This window comes from Bactrocera neohumeralis, unplaced genomic scaffold, assembly GCF_024586455.1.
Source record: "Bactrocera neohumeralis isolate Rockhampton unplaced genomic scaffold, APGP_CSIRO_Bneo_wtdbg2-racon-allhic-juicebox.fasta_v2 cluster11, whole genome shotgun sequence".
NCBI classification, from domain to species: Eukaryota; Metazoa; Arthropoda; class Insecta; order Diptera; family Tephritidae; genus Bactrocera; species Bactrocera neohumeralis.
The window spans coordinates 360,380-381,826 of NW_026089624.1; the positions used below are offsets into that span (position 1 = coordinate 360,380).

At 37.8% G+C, this 21,447-nt stretch overlaps 1 protein-coding gene and 1 long non-coding RNA gene across 2 annotated transcripts in view; one reads left to right on the top strand and one right to left on the bottom strand.

Annotated features, from left to right (window-relative positions):
• The window catches only part of LOC126765687 (craniofacial development protein 2-like), a 358,297-nt gene that overhangs the window by 287,140 nt on the left and 49,710 nt on the right, over nt 1–21,447 (top strand). The window lies entirely within an intron of this gene.
• LOC126765811 (uncharacterized) lies at nt 1,262–2,339 on the bottom strand. The gene is made up of 2 exons (XR_007668606.1): nt 1,866–2,339; nt 1,262–1,691 (listed from the first exon to the last, which is right to left on the bottom strand). It is a non-coding gene; the product is annotated as an uncharacterized LOC126765811 (long non-coding RNA).

A 21,447-nucleotide genomic window follows, 5' to 3' on the forward strand; every position in this document is an offset into this window, starting at 1 on the left:
CCCCACTGTGGCACTGGAAGTCATACTGGAGCTCACACCGCTGAACCAGGTGATAAGACAAGCAGCAAACCACACCATGCTGCTAATGTCAGCAGAAGACTGAGGTAGAGGAAAGTTAATGTCCTCCAGACAGATGGACGCACTAGCGGGAAGCACGCCGCTGGTCCTCCTCCCAAAGGACGGCACAACGAAGAAAATAAACTTCAAAAGGAATTTCCAAGTTACTCTCGGCAGCAAGACGGAGTGGAGCGATTCCACGCTGGAAAAACTGCTGGAAGACAGTACCATCCAGTGGTACACCGATTGCTCAAAAACACCGGAAGGTATTGGGGCAGGTATTGCGGGACCGCGTACTAAGCTGTCCATACCAATGGGCTGCTTCCCAAGTATCTTCCAGGCTGAAGTTTTTGCCATAGGTCAGTGCGCTGAAGTCAACCTCAGCCGCAACTATCGCAACCAGCGTATAGCTATTCTCAGTGATAGCCAAGCGGCACTAAAGGCGATTTCATCATATGAGATCAAATCGCTTTTAGTCGAGGAATGCATAGAGAGGCTAAACCGTCTGTCCTTGTGCAACCGCTGCTCCGCACGGAGGAAAGAACGGAGAGAGAACGGCATTGGCAACAGGCATCAGGCATGCGCCACGCCAAACTGCTACTAGGGGGGTACAGTCTCTACAGGTTCAAGAAACTTATTCACCTCCCCCGTGAAAAATTCCCTCTCCTCGTCGCAATTTACACAGGGCACTGCAGGCTCAGGAAACACTTGTCCAACATGGGCATAGTCTCCTGTGCTAACTGCCGGTTCTGCGACCTGGAACAGGAAACACCAGCACACCTAATCCTGGATTGCACAGCAATCTGTGGAAAAAGGCTTAACACCCTGGATTCCATTTTTATCAGCTAGGATCACATCACCTCAGTAGCGCCCGGCAAACTCCTAGACCTATTCAGGCTGCTGGGACTCTGGGAAGACATGTGATATCGTAGAGGGTACAATAGATCCTAGGTCGCGGTGCATTACCTCTTAACATTTATCTATCTATCCATCTATCTATCTATCTAGCTTACTTTTCGCGCAATCCTACTCATACTGTCTTGTGTCAGTGTCTTTGCGGATCGAAGGACCAATGCTTAAATCCTTACCAGCTTCACTCTGTCTACTTACCACTTTGCCAACATGATTTACTTTAAAGTAAAACACCGGGTTTCTACTTCACAATAGGCCCGGGTTTACTTTGCAATATAAATTTACCTTACAATTATTGTTCGCACTGTATTTCGGATAATTTTGATTTAACAATACAAATATGTTTTTGTTATTATGCTTAATAACTATAGGGATCACTAGCGTAAACGGTGAGTAGCGGCGGCGAAAAAGCGACGTGTAGTTCCGTGTGCAAACTCGACAGAACTGAAGATTTGAGATCCTGACCCTTTTTGAAGAGAGGTATCCAGTGTGGTGTGTGTTAGCGTGCGTATATGTGAGGTGCTCTCGCGTGTGGGTGGTGTTGATGTGTGGGTCCTATTGCTATGAGGGTTCTGTATGTGTGGTGTATTGGAGTGTTGGCAGTGATGTGACTTTGTGTTTGGCTGTGTTGATGGAATGGTCTTAGGACGAGGCTTATCTCATTTAGCCACAGTGGTTTCAGAAGACATAGGAAATGCAGCGGCCACAACACCCTTCAGCTCCTTCGAATTGCTAGGAATGCCTGATGGACATTGGATCAACAGAACCTCTCCAAAATCAATACTTATAACATGTGCGTGAAGTTTCTTCATCGTTTCATTTATACTACCACGCATGGCGTCACCTCTGCCTCTCATAGCAAAGCAGGCGTTCAGTGCTTGAACTAGCCCGCTGACAACAACTCGCTGGTAGAGCTTGAGGTAATCCGACATTACACTATGTCCACTCCTATCTACATGGCACCCACAAAGCTTGGAGGTTCGCGAATCACTATAAACTTCAAGCAATTCAACGCACAAATGGTCCCTAATGACTAATTCATCTCAATAACAACAAACAAGTCGCAATCAGATAACAACAGTCACATCTCGCTAGTATAAGTAGCTGTAAGATCTCATATTGAAAACAGTTTTTAAGAATATCAATAAAGGCACGCATTTCGGCGTAGCAAAATATATTTCAAACTTATATCGTGAAAACGATATTAATTGGGGGCTCAAGCCGGTCTAACTCTTGATTGCAGACAAATATCACCGAACAACAGGATAATAAATAAAAATTCCACGGCTATGAAGAAAAGCATAAAACCAATATCTGAAAAATTTAGATAGTAAAAGTCGCGTAAAATGCAAACCTTGAAATAGCAGGCAACATAACCAATAAAAAGTGAAAAGTTGAAATAAGAAATTCCTGGCTTCAAAGAGAATCTTTCACGCTGAACTCACGTGATAAACGCCAACAAATTTTCAATTATATGCGATCATTACTTCAAAAAGATCCAATGGCTCAGGACAACGTAAATCTGCTTGCCCAGGTAGAAATTCTTACACAGGCTCTAAATAACATACCATTAAAGGTAAATATTTGAACCCTAGAAGCACAACAATCCTCCCAGACAGTCACTACGAGAGATTCACACAAAACGTAACAAACGCAAACCTTAAAAATTTAAAAAACATTTGAAGCTATACAATGCTTCAGTGGAGATAAGACCCAGTACCGATCTTGGCGAAAAAGGGTGTGGACATTTACAGAAAATATCAAAGAATTTTCTAGCCACCCGAGCTATTATACAGGAGGCAGCAAATATCCTAATCAACCACAACACCAAGCTGAATTTCATTTCGATAATCAACAGGCTTGATTACATATATGCTGATCAACGACCATTGTATGTCTTCTTCTTTTTGATTGGCATAGGAACCGCTTACGCGATAAAAGCCGAGTTAACAACAGCACACCAGTCGTTTCTTCTTTTCTCTAAGTGGTGCCAATTGGATATTGCATGCGTAGCCAGGTCCTTCTCCAGAATGGAGTTTGTTCTCTTCCTCTGCTTCCCAGGGCGGGTACTGCATCGAATACTTTCAAAGCTGGAATGTTTTCGTCCATTCGGACAACATGACCTAGCCAGCGTAGCCGCTGTCTCTTAATTCGCGGAACTATGTCAATGTCGTCGTATGCCTCATACAGCTAATCGTTCCATCGAATGCGATATTCGCCGTGGCCAATACGCAAAAGACCATAAATCTTTCGCAGAACCTTTCTCTCGAAAACTCTCAACGTCGACTCATCAGTTGTTGACAACGTCCAAACCTCTGCACCATATAGCAGGACGGGAATTATGAGCGACTTATAGAGTTTGGCTTTTGTTCGTCGAGAGAGCACTTTACTTTTCAATTGCCTACTCAGTCCGAAGTAGCACCTGTTGTTATCCTGCGTTGGATTTCTAGGCTGACATTGTTGGTGGTGTTTATGCTGGTTCCCAAATAGAAGATGGTACCTTCTCTATTTAGTTCTGCAGCTCGAACTATTTACTCCCGAAGCAGGTTGAAGAAGTCGCACGATAGGGAGTCGCCTTGTCTGAAACCTCGTTTGGTCGCGAACGGCTCGGAGAGGTCCTTCCCGATCCTGACAGAGCTTTTGGTGTTGCCCAACGTCAGTTTACACAGCCGTATTAGTTTGCGGGGATACCAAATTCAGACATCGCGGCATAAAGGCAGCTCCTTTTCGTGCTGTCGAAAGCAGTTTTGAAATCGACGAAGAGGTGGTGTGTGTCGACTCTCCTTTCACGGGTCTCTTCCAAGATTTGGCGCATGGTGAATATCTGGTCGGTTGTTGATTTTCCAGGTCTAAAGCCACACTGATAAGGCCCAATCAGTTTGTTGACGGGGAGTTTAATTCTTTCACATAATACGCTCGACAGAACCTTATACGCGATGTTGAGGAGGCATATCCCACGGTAGTTGGCGCAGATTGTGGGGTCTCCCTTTTTGGTGCTTGGACAGAGCACACTTAAATTCCAATCGTTGGGCATGCTTTCGTCCTACCATATTTTACAAAGAAGTTGATGCATGCTCTTTATCAGTCGGCCCCCGCCGCTTTGTTGTTCTTCAGGCGGGTAATTGCTATTCGAACTTCTTCATGGTCGGGCAATGGAACGTCTGATCCATCGTCATCGATTGCAAGCTAGAGAAGTGTTCCCCCCATAATTTAAGTATGCTTTGGGTATCGGTCGCTAGATCACCTTTGGTGGTTCTATAAGAGTATGCTCCGGTCGTGAAACCTTCTGAAAGCCGCCGCATTTTTTCATAGAATTTTCGAGCATTACCCCTGCCGGCCAGCTTACCAAGTTCTTCATACTCACGTATTTCGGCCTCTTTATTTTTCTGTCTGCAAATGCGTCTCGCTTCCCTCTTCAACTCTCGGTATTTATCCCATCCCGGACGTGTTGTGATCGCTCGGAACGTTGCGAGGTAGGCAGCCTGTTTTCTCTCCGCAGTGAGGCGGCTCTCCTCGTCGTATCAGGTGTTCTTTTGCATTTTCCGAAAACCAATGGTTTCGGCTGCAGCTGTACGTAAGGAGTTTGAAATGCCGTCCCACACTTCCCTTATACCGAGATGTTGACGAGTGCTCCCAGAGAGCAGGAAAGCAAGCCGAATAGAAAATCGTTCGGCTGTCTGTTGTGATTGCAGCTTCTCGACGTCGAACCTTCCTTTTGTTTGTTGACGTGAGTTTTTTGCTACACAGAGGCGAGTGCGAATCTTGGCTGTAACACGATAGTGGTCCAAGTCGATGTTAGGACCTCGGAGCGCACGCACATCTAAAACACTGGAGACCTGTCTTCCGTCTATCACAACATGATCGATCTGGTAGGTGGTTTTTCGATCCGGAGGCAGCCAGGTAGCTTGATGTATCTTCTTGTGCTAGAATCTAGTACTACAGATAACCATATTTCGGGCCCCGGCGAAGTTGATCAGCCTCGATCCATTTGGGGATGCTTCGTCTTGGAAACATCGTAGTGCTAAAGATACCTTCTTTGCCCACGCTGGTGTTAAAGTCGCCAAACTCCTTCTCTTGCGTCGGGGCGTGGACGCAAATCAGCGATATGTTGAAGAACCTCGCTTTGATGCGTATTGTGGTTAGACGTTCATCCACCGGAGTGAATGATAGTACACGGTGACGAAGTCTCTCTCCCAGCACGAATCCCACACCAAATTTGCTCTCCTTTATATGGTCACTGTAGTAAATGCCGCAAGGACCTACTCGCCTCAGTCCTTGTTCCGTCCATCGCATTTCTTGGACGGCGGTGATGTCATTCCAGCGGCATGCTCTCAAATCATAATCCTTGTTTCGTGTGCTGTGGTCGTCAACAAAAGGGGTCTCTCATCCGGGGCAGTTGGTAACTTTTCATGGGGGGCGTTTATACGTGGTGGGTCCCAAACTCAGCGCACAACCCTGTGTAGGGGATATTTCGCCTTCGAACGGATGTTCTTGGGCTACCCAGAGGATACTTGGTCTAAAACTGGAAGTCGTAAGCTGCTTGAGCTATATGTAAAATAATTGTTTCTGGCCACTCCCAAGTGAATGGCGATCAGAGAACTTTCCTCACTTGCGTGAACTTCTACACATGACTCCATCCTCCATTGCATGTGCTTCTGGAAAAAATGAAGAAGATTACACAAGACGCATACTATCGGAATTTCACAGCGTAATCAGCCAAGTACTGAATCTCACACTCTCAAAGATAGAGATGTCAGGAGAACAAGAACCTGCATCCATGTTGGAATATGCGAGCCAAGAAGCAGTCCGTACTTTGATCACAGGTCTCAACAGCAGATAGGCAAGCAACAGATTATACAGTCATCATCCAAAAGACTTGGAAACCGCATATGTAATCTGAAGTACGATTTACCACGGCAATGTGAACATGCAGTTCTATGGCCAAGTACACCAGAAAAATATAAGCAGCGACAGAAACCTTTACAACAGAGATATGATGATAGAAGGAGATATAACCCAAATGTGCAGGTACAATATAACCAAGAACCACGGCAAGAACCAATAGAAGTAAATGACTCCCGTCAATACGTACGATCAACACAATACAACAATCAACCCCTCCCAAAGAACAACTTTCAGCAATCTCGACGATTCTATAACCCGTTCAGAGAAGATCAACAAGCAGCAAAACGCGGAAGAATTCCTTCTTCAAGGAATTACAACACCAACAAGGTACAACTAGTAAACCAGACGAGAAACGAAGACCTACCATCACTCGCCCCACATACTGATGATATTTACGAGACAGGAGACAGACAAAGGCGGTGTCAAACGACAGGTAAATCCGTTAATATTTCAATTGATACAGGTGCGAAAAATAATTATATTGCTTTTAGTGTTAAGTGTAAAATAGGAGAATATGTACCCATAAAACCAGTTAAAGCTAAGAAAATTATTACTTTATTCAATCATAATTTAGTCTTAGAGGAGTTCGATATGTTTCTGAGTGAACACGGTCTTAAGGTCTTGAAAACAGTAATTAACATTTTCGAGTATAAACTCTCATATAAATATAAAAATCAAGTAGTTAGCAACCAAAAAGTGAATTCCACAATCAATAAATAAAATTCAAATTATAAATAATTATCCAAATCCAAACAATTTAAAAGAATTACGATCATTCCTTGATCTAGCGAGTTATTACAGAAAATGTATACTGAATTATACTGGTAAGTAAAAATCAAAGCCCAAAGGTCTCAATTAGTCTAGAGGAAACAGCACTTTAGGCTTTGATAAAAATAAAAGAGGCACTACAAGCACAAGTTGAATTATTTCAACCAGATTTCAGTAAACCTTTTCAACTAACGACGTACGTAACTTTGCAATAGGAGCTGTACTCTCCTAGAACAAGAAACCTATTTCCTTAATATATAAAACTCTTAGTCAAACTGAACATAATTATAGCACGAATGAGAAGGAACTACTCGCTATCGCTTGCTCACTTCAACATTGAAGAAATTACCTATACAATATATGTAGCAGATCTAACGATTTATACAGACCATCAGTCACTCGTTTTTCCGACTTCGGATAAAAATCAGAACACTAAACTAAAACGATGGAAAAACTTCATAAAAGAATACGGCGCTAAATTAGTATATAAACCAGGGCATCAAAACGTTGTCGCTGATGCATTGTCTCGCCAACAGATAAACAACACTTCAAGTTGCTCACAACATCCAGCTCAAAGTTCACCAACAAAAAAATTGAAACGCGTAAAACAACCACTAAATACATTTAATCAAATAGTTATAAACCACAGTGCAACCAATTTAGTGGAAATCTCTTCGCAAAATATTTTTTCGTATTCACGACACACACTTTTTTATCCGACTAAAGAAGAATTAATTGATAGACTGAAAAGATAATAAACCCAAAGGTAGGAAATGCTATAAAAATAGATGAACAAACTCTATTCCACATAGAAAATGGCATAATTTCAACGTTTCCAAATGTCCCGATCGTTTTAGCTTAGTTACAAATATGTATACTGCACAAGAAATACTGACTACATATTTTTGGCCCACTTTACGCCAAATGTGTAGAAAAAAAGTACAATATTGTGAAATCTGCTTAACAAACAAATACGAACGCAGACCAAACAAACAACCCATTGGAGCCGCACCAATACCAAACCACGTAGGTGAACACATACATCAATACTTATTTCACATGAACGGGAACACATACATCAGCACAACTGATAAATACTCAAAGTACTTATACATACGGGAAATTCCAAATAAAATGAAAACATACAAATACTTTGACGAAATATTATCACAGATTTACCTAAACGTCAAGTATGTAGTAATGACTGATAACGAATCATATTCACGAGCATATGTGCGAAACAACTACTAATTGTACATACTTGTACAGTTACACCAATAAATCATTCGACAACCAACGGTCAAGTTGAGCGTACACATAGCACCCTGATCGAACTCGCTAGAATCCTACCACAGGTACATAACCACTCACCGGAAGACGAAATATTCAACGTGGTACGACAATACAACAAAACTATTCACTCAGTCACAGGAGAGAAACCTGAGGACCTGTTTTTCACTCGAGGAGGTTAGCCTGACATTAAAACAAACTCGAAACAAATCAAAACAAAGTGCTTTCATACCACCATAAAAATCGTACAAAAAAGGGGACGTTATATACTCCAAAACACACCGTAACGTAAGAAAATACTCGAAACATATGTAAATACTCGTACAATAAAAGAAGACAGAGGTGACACAATACAAAGACAATATACGAGTGCAAGCATGCAAGGAAAAATTATTTTATTTTTAATCACCACCGCCCTCTGTGACAATATACGTATAATTGATTTAAAGGACAAAAAATATGTTCTGATAGAAACCATGTAGCAAACATTTCAAAAATGTTAGCACCTTACGAGAAAATAGTACGATCTACTTATAATCTCGAACACAACTCGGCAGATCAAATATTAGTCAACAAAATAGAGACACTTAAGTAACAATCTTGCTAATATCGGCTAGACATTCTCTTAACTTTATAGGGCCAGCTCTTAAAATTATTACATTAGAACTATAATAAATATATTAAAATACTCTGACATACATGTCTGCTACTTTAACCACGCAATTGTAACTGTATATAAATATCAAGTATTAAAAACAAAATGTAACTTATTCAATATATACCCTCTTGCATACAAACATGGCAAGATATATTAACATTATAAGATAGCAAAATGTAAAAATGTCTTTACACCTATTGAAAAATGTAAAAGCTATCTTGGGCACCACGTGTAAAATTAAGAACTCAGACAATTCTACTATTAACATATTAGATAATAAGCCTGCCACATGTGAAGCGAGTATCATCAGATTCCAGTGTTTCCAGAAGACATCGGGAATGCAGCGGTAACAACACCCGTCGGCTAATTCGAATTGGTTAGAATGCCTGTTGGACTTTGGATCAGCGGGCCCTCTTCAACAGCAAAATTTATAATATGTACGTAGAGCTTCCTCATCGTTGCGTTGGTACCACCAAGCAAGGCGTTACCTCTGCCTTTCATAGCACAGCAGGCGTCCAGTGGTTTAACTAGCCCGCTGCCATCAACTCGCTCTCAGAGCTTGAGGTAACCCGAAACTACAGCAGTTCCAGTCCCATCCACATGGTACCCACTGGCGATGCAACGCGCAAATGGGCCCTGACCTACTACCTGTCGCTGCAGATATATTTTGTCATCTTCACAGTAAGAAAACTATTTTCCCGATCGATATCTCTCTCGTGTGTCATCAGATTCCAGTGTTTTCAGAATGTTTACACGACTCACCGGAAATAAAGTGTTTTTTGTGAAAAATAATTCGTCCGGTTATATTGAATAATAAATTTTTATAACGTTTCAATAATCCCATGTGTTTGCGCTCTCACATTCGGTTAATACTTTTCGCACGTAAGTATACAAGTGCCTCAATTGCATAAGTGGTCTTCCGAGCCTTTCGGAAAGGCGTCTAAACACCACAAAAATAAAATAGAAAACAAACAATAAGAATTAAATACATACATGTAAATGGAATAAAAAAACAAAAAGTTAAGAAAAGTGCGGACAGATATTAAAAAATTGCAATAAACGGGCGCGATATAACACAAAACAAAGGTCAATAACCTCAACTCTACAAAATACATAAACGGTCGCGATATAATACAAATTAACAAAAGCAAAACTAACTAACTAAAGAAGATAAAAATAGCAAGAACAATAATAAGTCAAAGTCTACACCAGCAAACAACGAGGGAAGAGAACAACAATTCAACAGAGACAGCGTGGGACATACAACAAGGAACGATAACGATAAAAAGAGAGAGCATACGTACCAGAGAACTGCAACGAGTAATAACTTCTTGTTCATAAAGGGGTATTGAACCGTTACTCTGTCTGATTCTGTCAGTTCGATTCATGTACACGAATCGAACAATTTGTCTTCATAGAAAACAACTTTGAATCACTGGCAATCGGCTTATACATGATTTCTTTATGAACGTTCGCACTAAGCACTGATTTACTCGTGCACTTCTGTTCTATTTCAAATATATATGTATGTATATTAGGCCGGGTCGATTTGTGGGGAGGCAAAAAAATCGCCCATTGCTCTATGAAAATCATATTCTAGGGATCAAAATAAGATACTTTGCCGAAGGAACCATACCTCTGAAACGAATTTTGATGTCCCCCAATTTGGGTCGAACTTTTGGGTAGGGGCAAATTTTGAAAAATCCCACTTTGACCCATTTAGAGTGCTCCAATCGAGTCCAAATGTATGACCGACCCCCACTAACTTTGGACGGCCGATCCACCCATGCCAGTGGCACACCCCTGGAACTCCCCTGGGGGGTTCCCCATACAATCATTTCAAAAAATCACCATTTTTGGTGATTTACATGAAAAAATCAGCTAAATTGCTATGTTTTTTCTTTATTTTTATTTATTTATTTATAATAATATCTATTTTTTCTCTTAAGAAATTTATTTAGTCAGAACATATGTAAATGAAAAAAATTAATTTAAGTGATGATCTTAAACTAACAATAGACAATTGTGTTTGCCCTTGAGATCGCAAATGATCCTAAACTAACAATAGACAATTGTGTTTGCCCTTGAAAACACTTATGCTTAAGATATGTGTACATACTGTCGGTATGTGCAGTAGATTAGTGTTAAGATGTGTGTATGCACTCAGCATGTGGTGCATACATAAATTAGGATAAGAAATGCTATAAATAAAGGAGCTCTGGGCAACCAGAGCTGAGTTCTATTTAATAACCGAAACCTTACGCGTCTTACTTTACAATTACCATTTCATTCTTATTACCTCAAAAAGTTTACAATGAATCCACCATCCTCTACACCGCAAGATGAAGCAACTACATCAACAACTATCGAAAACCCAATGAGTCATATACCCAAGCATGATGTTACTGTTTTTGGTGTGTCTACTGATTTGACTGATCTTAATTTACCAACCCATCTGGATATCTTGAGATATTATTTTACTTAAGCGAACGTACTAAAACAGAACAAAACAAGTTTTCCCATAAATCATTCACTATTAAAGTACAAGATAAGTTGATTGGAATTTGAGAAAAACTTGGTATGGAAATAATGCTAAAAAAAAGTGTATGTAATAAATTGAATAAATTGCTTGACAAGTATCAAGAGCAAATCAAGAGAAGAAACAACACCCAACAATTTACAGAGTATGTAAAATCTCTGGAAACAATTTTTTACATTGGAACATGTAAATGCGATTTGAAGGCAGCTCCATGTGCATGCGGCTGGGTTCCCAAACGCCTCAAAGAGTTCATGCACGATCAACATAATCAGAGAAGACTAACAATGAATGCATTTATGATGGAAACTGAAGAGCAAGGAGCAACGTCTATGTCATCAATGCCAACATACCAAGATCCCGATGATTCAACATACGCACCGCCACCGGTTCAAGAAGATATGGATAGAAGCACAAGTTCACAATACACAGAGAGATACGATTGTTTTAACTTTGCCTTGGTATGTGACAGATTTGGTGTGCCCGACAGAGTAGCATCAGCATTGGGAACCGCTCTTTTGCAAGATTTTAAAATTAAAGATAAGCATGGGAAACCTCTCATCATGGATAAATCGAAAGTTCGCAGAGAAAAAGAGAAATGCAGACAAGAAGTGCTTCGCAAACGGTTAGATGATACCAATTTGTTAGCGTTTTCATTCGATGGCAGAAAAGATGATACTTTAACGATAGATAAAATTGATGAGAAGTATCATACTAGGATGGTAAAAGAACCTCATCTTGTTATTTTGAGAGAACCCAATTCTGAATTGATTGGTTACGTAAGACTGGAACATGAAACCGCTGAATACAAAACAACCAAATTAAATGGTTTTTTCAACGATAAAAATATATCACTGGATACATTAATTGGAATATGCACTGACGGTGAGCCAACAAACACTGGCCCACACAGTGCATTGCATTGGTTTGTTTGCCTTCTACACTTCAACGAACTTCCGTTTCGGCATTTGTTTGAAGCTTTGGATAAATCAACCAGCACTGGACCAAGATCGGCAACCGGAAAACTGAGCCGTCAAATCGAAACTTGTGAAACTCTTCCGGTAAGTTATTGCTATCACTCATTTATTATAATTGTCAACCATTTTTAATTATTTTATTATTATATATTTTTAGGTGGTGGACGGCTTCCAGAAAATTGAGTTGCAAAATATGCCCCCTGCTCCAGAAAAAAAAGAATTTTCCACCGATTCGAAGTACTTATACGACATGGCCCATGCAATTTCTAGCGGCGTGGTTCCGGTGGATCTGGCTAACATCAAACCAGGGAAAATTGTACATTCTCGGTGGCTCACCAAGGCCGCTAGATTATTGCGATTATATGTGATAACGGAAAATCCAGATGCAAATTTAAGAATTCTGGTTGAATTTATAATTAAATGTTATGTGCCAATGTACTTCAATATCAAGTATTACAGCTCTGTCGTGTACGGCAGTGCATTATTTTTCAAGTTCATTGGTTGGTCACGATTTCTAGAACCTCGTTTACGCAAAATTGTCAATCAAGTAATTAAAGATAATTCATATTATGCGCATTCGGAAAATATCTTGTTATCAATGTTGTTTGATGATAGGAAAGAAAAGCGCGACTGTGCCATCAAGAAAATTCTACGCTATCGAACCGATGTTGACGAGCCAATGGAACTTAGAGTTTATAAAAAACCAGATATAAACTTTAATTGCACAAGTTATACGGAAATGATCAATTTGAATGATATAAATATCGTATTTGAACCACCATTCACGCGAAGCATTCCGTACGATACATTGAAAGAATATTTAAATCAAGATGATCCACCGTTTAATGATCCAAAAATTCCATCACACATACAAGGAACGGAACGACATGTTCAATTGCTAGCTAGCGTTTCCAAACGGGTTATACCGGAAAATGTAGAGGCTGTTATGGCGACGACATTAGAGAGCCGTGCGAAATTGCCCAGACTTGAAAGTAAAAATGACTTCAAACAATAATTTTTTTAAATTTCTTTTCTATAACTCACTTAAATTAATTTTTTTCATTTACATATGTTCTGACTAAATAAATTTCTTAAGAGAAAAAATAGATATTATTATAAATAAATAAATAAAAATAAAGAAAAAACATAGCAATTTAGCTGATTTTTTCATGTAAATCACCAAAAATGGTGATTTTTTGAAATGATTGTATGGGGAACCCCCCAGGGGAGTTCCAGGGGGTGTGCCACTGGCATGGGTGGATCGGCCGTCCAAAGTTAGTGGGGGTCGGTCATACATTTGGACTCGATTGGAGCACTCTAAATGGGTCAAAGTGGGATTTTTCAAAATTTGCCCCTACCCAAAAGTTCGACCCAAATTGGGGGACATCAAAATTCGTTTCAGAGGTATGGTTCCCCCAACTTTAAACTTTAACGGAGCAAAAAAAAAACGGAAAAAACTGATAATTTTTCACGAAAAAAAGATTAAAACATACATACGTAATATTATTGTTGCCTTTTCATGCGATTATACATTTGTGTACATATTCACACATAACACAAACACAATACAAAACTACAAATTCAAGTATCTACTTGCACTATTCTCTCGCAATACCCCTTCTGCTTCTTAAAGCAGTAAGCAGGATTGCTTATAAATAAATATAGTTTAAAAAAACTAAAAAACACGTTTTTACTGTGAAAATAGCGTGGAATGCTCGATATATGAAAAATATGTCACAAAGCACCCCACGCTTGTCTCACAATAATGCAGGAATTTTTCCTTCATTATTATTGTTAGTTTATCCTAAGAATTATTTTTTCACTTTTTAGTTTGATATGCTTTAAAAGCGTGTATATTAGTTTTTTTTAAACTATATTTATTTTTCATTCTTTAGTTTGATGTGAGGAACCCCAAATTTGTTAAAACCAGTTCAGATAGGTAGAATATTTCTTTCTGTATTTTTAATTTTTACGAATTCTTATTTTCCGCGGGAACCAAAAAAGTAACGGTTCAAACTTTGCTTAATCCATTTCTATTGTTCTTTACTAGCACTTATAATTTAAGTCGTCGACCCGGAAAGCAGGTAGAGGGGTTCAAATATTAGGTAGGTAGAATATTTCTTTGTGTATTTTAAATTTTTACGAATTCTTATTTTATATTGAAATAATCTATTTTTTCTTTTATGAGATTTACTAATATTGTGAAATATAAACGAATATAACTTGAACCGTATTCTCCGCCATTAGATTTGGTGACAATTTTTGAAAAGCTCACAACGAAGTGACAGCCAAAGTATAAAAAAAGGAGTTTTCTATTGCAGTTGCTTTTCGGAGGCGCTTTGAAAACTAGTATCTGCATTTTTTTTCCTCCGAAAATTTTATTATAAGTATAATATTAATTTTTTTATTACCTAAAAGTCACGTGTTTTGCATTATTTCTTCTGGTGCGCGGTTAGATATATATACATATATCTGGGGTATTCCATACCAAATCGACCACTTTTGAACCCGACCCCTTTAGATTTTGCTGAAACTTATCCATCCTTTTCTACCCTTTGAAAAACATTTTTGAGAATTTTTTGTCCAACTTCAAAAAAGTTATGAACTTTTCAAAAAATGGCTTTTTTATTTTCAAAAAGCCGTAACTTTTGTAGAAATTGACTTTTGGGGACCTTTTTTTAAATTTTTGTTTTTGAATGAACTTTTCGAAAAATCCCGGAGTTGGCCAATTTTTTTATATACATTTTTTATTTTTCTTATTTTTAAAATTTTGACAAATTTTTTTTTAATAAAATTTTTTGGAAGTTCGTCATTTTTTATTTTTTATTTTTCCTAAACAAATTTCGATTAAGTTTTCAAACTATCCCTGCTAATCCCGGAGTGGGCCGATTGTTTTTTATATTTTTTGTATTTCTTCATTTTTGAATATTTTATAATTTTTTTTTTTATACTTTCTTTAAGGATATACATATGCTATTCAAATGTCATTAAAACAAGCTTTATATAGATGTTGCATACTCGTACTTTTAAGCGCATCTTTTGGGTGAGCTGCTTAAACTTACTATCGCCTTCCTACAGTGTCGCTCAAATATTCTAGATTTCAGTACCACTTAAAAAAGATTTAAACATACACACATACATACAAGTGAAGCTAATAAAAGCGTATTAAAAACGCCAGCTAAGGCAGAACTATAACAAAAGCGAAAATTAATAACAAAAAAAAGCAAAAAATCATTATAATACAAACATACATATATACACATTCTATTGGCATATGTAGGATGTAATTTGCGTTTACATATACCTATTTGTAACAAATTGATATATATTTGAATATTTGCATATGCATTTACATAGATATCTATATAAAAGCCGTAAACATAAGTGCAGACGGCAAAAATACCTGCGCTTTCTTGGTATATCTTCTCTCACGGTGAATATGTTGCGGAAAGCCAACAAAATTATGCGGGTTAATATAAAATTTACCACACTACATAAATATCGCTTCAAAGTCCACTTTGGCATCCATCTCGCAATACCCCTTGTTCTTTGACCGTCAAAAACAAGCAGCATTGCATACAAAAGCATAATACATAAATACATATATACATATGTATGTACAAAGTGCAGTGATCTTTAAACAAAGTTATTGAGTTATAAAATTCATAAGAAATAAAAAATTTTCCCAAAAATAATCAAACTTCAACCGTTAATATTTTTAAACGGTTGGGTTTACGAAAAAATCATCATAGCCCTTTTTTGTAGAGCATTCAATTTCCTACAAAATCCAAGGAACAAGATATTTTTTCAAGTAGTTGGAAGCGAGATATAAATTTTTCAATCTGATAATAAGAAAAAATAGAAAACTGTATGTAGGAGGACCTTCCCGTTACAATTAAAAACTCATGTTTATAGAGGCTTTCTTAGAAGTGTCTAAGAACCTATTTTCCAAGTACGAAACGAAAAAAATTTTTTTTTTTGAATCACTTTAATATATTCATATTCATATATGCATATAGGAAAAAAAATTTTTCTGCGGTTATTACTAACCAATTAAAACCAAATTAAACCTAATTGAAGTAAATACTAAACATGCGTAATTTACGTATTTCGTTTGAAAAACTCTTAACCTACAAGAGTCTTCGGTTTTCGGCTTCCGCTAAAATTATACACGGAAATCGAACGCGTTATTGTTATACTAATTTCGTTCAAAACTCTTATTTACGCAAAAGAGTTCGCGTCCAAACACATAAGTACTTACAGCCATAGTTAAATGTTATTACACATTACTATGATTTTTTGCGTTTCGGTAAGACTGCTTCGGTTGCTGTTGTTGTTGTTTTAAATATGAAGCAAGTTTGTTGTTGTTGGATGAAATGGAGTGTGTAGAAGAAACGAACAAAAATTCAAAGAAAATAACGGAATCACAAAAACAATACATTTGTTTGATGCATATTGGCGTCAGAAGTTATTACACACATTTTATTCGTGTCAAAGATAATTACACAATGTCATATTATATGGTTTATATTAAGAATTATAAATTTTTAACTTGTTTTTAAATTTTAATGAGTCAATATTTTGTTAATTCTCCTTTGGCATCAATTACTGCTTGCAAGCTGGCCGGGATAGACTCAATCAAGGTGTGGATAAAAGAAAGAGTTTAGCCCAAATATTTTTAATTTCTTCAATAGTGTCATTTTGTTTTCGATTTTTATCAATTGCTCGTTGTTGTTTCATGAAACCCCAAACATTTTCAATGATGTTAAGGTCCGGGCTTTGAGGGGGCCATGCAAGAACAGCTTGATCTACCTTATTTAAAAACTTCGTTACCAACCATCCTTTATGGCAAGGAGCATTATCCTGTTGCAGAATCCAGTCGGAACTTGGAAACAGGCTATTTGTTGAAAGAAATGCATGATCATTCAACACATCGATATACCCACATTGATTCAAAGCTCCTTCAATTGATACGAGCTCTCCCAATCCATAGAATGATATGCATCCCCAAAACATTACAGATCCAACACCGAATCTGTTTAGAGGCTGCCATGCTTTGCTTTTGAGAGTTGACGGTAGATGCATATACTTTCTTCCAAAGACCCCTGGAACTTAAAAGAGGAGTCGTCTGTCCACAGAACGTTGTGCCAGAACTCTATGGGCTTATTAATATGCTCTCGAGCAAAGGCAAGGCGTTTGGCTTTGTTGTTTGGAGTTATGTCGATTATTTTGCGAACTACATAGGTCTTGATTTCCATGCTCTTCATCTTGCGACGTAAAGTAGTTTCACTAACTTTCTTCCCAATTAGTTCCTCTGAATTTTCTGCAAGGCGAATGGGGCTTATTGTTGGATTTGCCATAAGGACATTAATCTTGTTTTTTTCCTTTGGCCTATAAAGAGTTTTCGTCCACTTTTCTTTTTATCTTCTAAATTCCCACAAGTGTCCTTCTTTTTTACTAAATTGTACACAGTTTTCCGCGAAATTCCATAAATTTTCAGCAGATCCGAAGTCGAAGTTCCCAAATTTGGTCACAATCTCGGATCGTGTTTCAATATTAAAATGCTTCCTTTTGACCATTTTCGTGGATTAAATTAACAATATTAATTTTTGCGCAATCCTCTCCAAGATTCATGTAAAATGAGCCTACTTAACTCACAAGATAGCTAAAAACTAATGATCTTTACACGAATAAAATGTGTGTAATAACTTCTGTCGCCAATATGCATCAAACAAATGTATTGTTTTTGTGATTCCGTTATTTTCTTTGAATTTTTGTTTGTTCCTTCTACACACTCTATTGCATCCAACAACAACAAATCTGCTTTATACTGAAATCAACAACAACAATTGAAGCAGTCTTACCGAAACGCAAAAAATTTTAGAAATGTGTAATAACATTTGACAATGGCTGTATACATACGAAAATATTTTGAAAATTCGGTTATCAAAAAGCCATAGGTTTTATTGATTATCTTTGAAACTCTTGCATACAAAGAGTTTTCTATTCTCTATATTATATACAAAACTATTTCTGTACATCTACCAGTTTAGTTTACACTAAGACATTTTAAATTGGTTCAAAACATTTTCTAAATGAGCTCAGATTCAAAAGAATTTGAAGCAATACAGTCACTAAAAGTTCCGAAAATGATGTCAGACGAAAAAAGTCGGTGTACACTAGGGTGGGTCGATTCCGGACTTTTTCGATTCGGGATTTCTAATAGTGCAGAAAAGTTGCCTTAGTACTTCCTGATTCCAATACAACTTTTTGTTTTGAGATCGGATTGCATCTTCAACCCCAACTCCGGCCTTGAAATTTCGGAAATTCGCCTAAAATCGTGATATTGTCTACCTAGCGCCTGAAATACGCATCTCATGGCAAAATGTATAAAACAAAAGTTATTTGTCACGTCATTTGCTACCGAAATGGTATATTTGATCATGGCCGTAGGACGAACCGTTCCCGAGATACGAGCGAAAATGCGGCGCTCCACAGCGCAAGGTGAAAATTCATTCACCTACGCCAAAGGACACGTTCGCCAACACTTCTTGACGTTGATTTCGCCGAGTGCTATCACTCACATTCATTCACCTACGCCAAAGGACACGTTCGGATAGGTCTCCACATAAATATTTTTTCATCGAGTTCCTTCACTCTTGTCGTTGATTTCGCTGAGTGCTATCAATTATATTCTCTCAACAGAACACAGAATTCAAAATGTCTGTATCTAAATTTAAATTTAGGCAGAAATGTTGTGTGTTTGGCATATATCCGTACAATCTCTCTGAGTCCCAGTTACCTATTTACCAGGATGTTCTTTTGTGTTATCAGTTTGAAAGATTTCGTATAGGGCGACTCCGAGGCGACAACTATGAACCTAGGAGTAAAGAGGTTACAGAAATAGTTGCAAAAAAGGTTGAAAATACTTTCAAAAAGTCATCTATTCCGATAGTTTCACACACTAGAGTTGTACAAATGCTTACCACATACCATAAGAAATTTCTGACTCTTAAACAAATGTTTTTAAGGAACCCAATAGGTTTGAGCTCTGAAAGAGACGACTTTGTCTCTTCTGCCGGAAAATTATTTGACATCGCTGCTTGTAAATGCATTTATTTTTATACTCTCGCAACAAGTTGCTAAGGAGAGTATTATAGTTTTGTTCACATAACGGTTGTATGTAAGTCCTAAAACTAAAAGAGTCAGATATAGGGTTATATATACCAATACCTGGATGTCTGTCTGTCCGTCTGTCCGTCTGTCCGTCCGTCCCTCCGTGCGTGCAAGCTGTAACTTGAGTAAAAATTGAGATATCATGATGAAACTTGGTACACGTATTTCTTGGCTCCATAAGAAGGTTAAGTTCGAAGATGGGCAAAATCGGCCCACTGCCACGCCCACAAAATGGCGAACACCCAAAACCTATAAAGTGTCATAACTAAGCCATAAATAAAGATATTAAAGTGAAATTTGGCACAAAGGATCGCATTAGGGAGGGGCATATTTGGACGTAATTTTTTTGAAAAGTGGGCGTGGCCCGCCCCTTACTAAGTTTTTTGTACATATCTGGGAAACTACTATAGCTATGTCAACCAAGAGTAGAGTCGTTTCCTTCAGGCATTTCTATATACAGTTCAAAAAATGGAAGAAATCGGATAATAACCACGCCCACCTCCCATACAAAGGTTATGTTGAAAATCACTAAAAAAAAACGTCAGAAACACTAAATTTTACTGAAGAAATGGCAGAAAGAAGCTGCACCCAGGCTTTTTTTAAATTGAAAATGGGCGTGGCGTCGCCCACTTGTGGACCAAAACCATATCTCAGGAAACTACTAGACCGATTTCAATGAAATTCGGTATATAATATTTTCTTAACACCCTGATGACATGTACGAAATATGGGTGAAATCGGTTCACAACCACGCCTTCTTCCAATATAACGCTATTTTGAATTCCATCTGATGCCTTCTCTGTATAATATATACATTAGAACCAATGATGATAGCGAATAAAACTTTACACAAATACGGTATTTGAGCTGAGGTATCCCTTGTGGAAAAATTGTCGTGATCGGCCTATAACATTTTAAGGTCCCTGATATCGAACCCGAAGAACTTAGTGCCTAACCTAACCTAACCTAATTCTTCACCGAAAATATCGGTAAATCTCTCAGATATTTTCATGTAATTCAGAGGGCATCATTTTTATACTCTCGCAATAAAGTTGCTAATAACGGTATATATCGTCAGATATATGGTTACATATACCAAAGTGATCAGGGAGACGAGTAGAATTGAAATCCGGATGTCTCTCTATCCGTCCGTGCAAGCTGTAACTTGAGTAAAAATTGAGATATCTTGATGAAACTTGAAAGTAAAATTTGGTACGAAGGATCGCACTAGGAAGGGTCATATTTGGATTTCTTTTTTTTGGAAAAGTGAGCATGGTCCTGCCCCCTACTAAGTTTTTTGCAAATATCTCGTAAACTACTAAAGCTATATTAACGAAACTTTCAGAAGTAATTTCTTGAAGGTACTATCTTAAAACGGAGGAAATCAGATTATAACCACACCCTCCTGCCATTTATGTTTAAATCTACTCAAAATGCTTTAATTTAGTAAGGAAAAACACAAGAAACCTTAGATTTCATGGCAAAGATGACACAGAGGGATTAACCCCCCTAAAACCATATCTCACAAACTATTCGACTAAACTCAGCGAAATTTGGTTCGAACCATTTCCGTAGCATCTATGGTTCGAAATTGGGCGAAATATATTCACAACCACGCCTACTTCCCATATACCACAATTTTGAAGTCCATCTGATTCGTTCACGTTAAAGTATATAAGTTCAACACCAGTGAAAATAACGGACCAAAACTTTTCACAAATACTGTATTTCTGGTGTAGCATAGCCCGAATAAAAATCACCGAGATCAGACCATTTTATTGAAAATATCGGTAAATATCTCAGATATTCTAAACATATTCATAGGAGATGTGTTCCTTCCAACAGTGTTCGTCTGTGCCAAAAATGGGCAAAATCAAGCCAATATTTCTTCTTGCCCCCGCATACCTCTTATTTGATTTTCACAATTCTAGTGGACTTTGTGCCGAATATATTGGTCAAATTTTGAATTACCTTAATAAATTTGCATGGAAATACATATGTTCATACTTAAGTCAACGTGTTGGCCCCCATATACATATGTAATAACACGATTTCTGCCTTTACTTTTTACTTTACGCCGAATATATTGCGTACTTCCTAAGATATATTTAAAATATTATAAGAATATATTATACATTATATTTTTAGGCGCACGTAAAATCGAATTA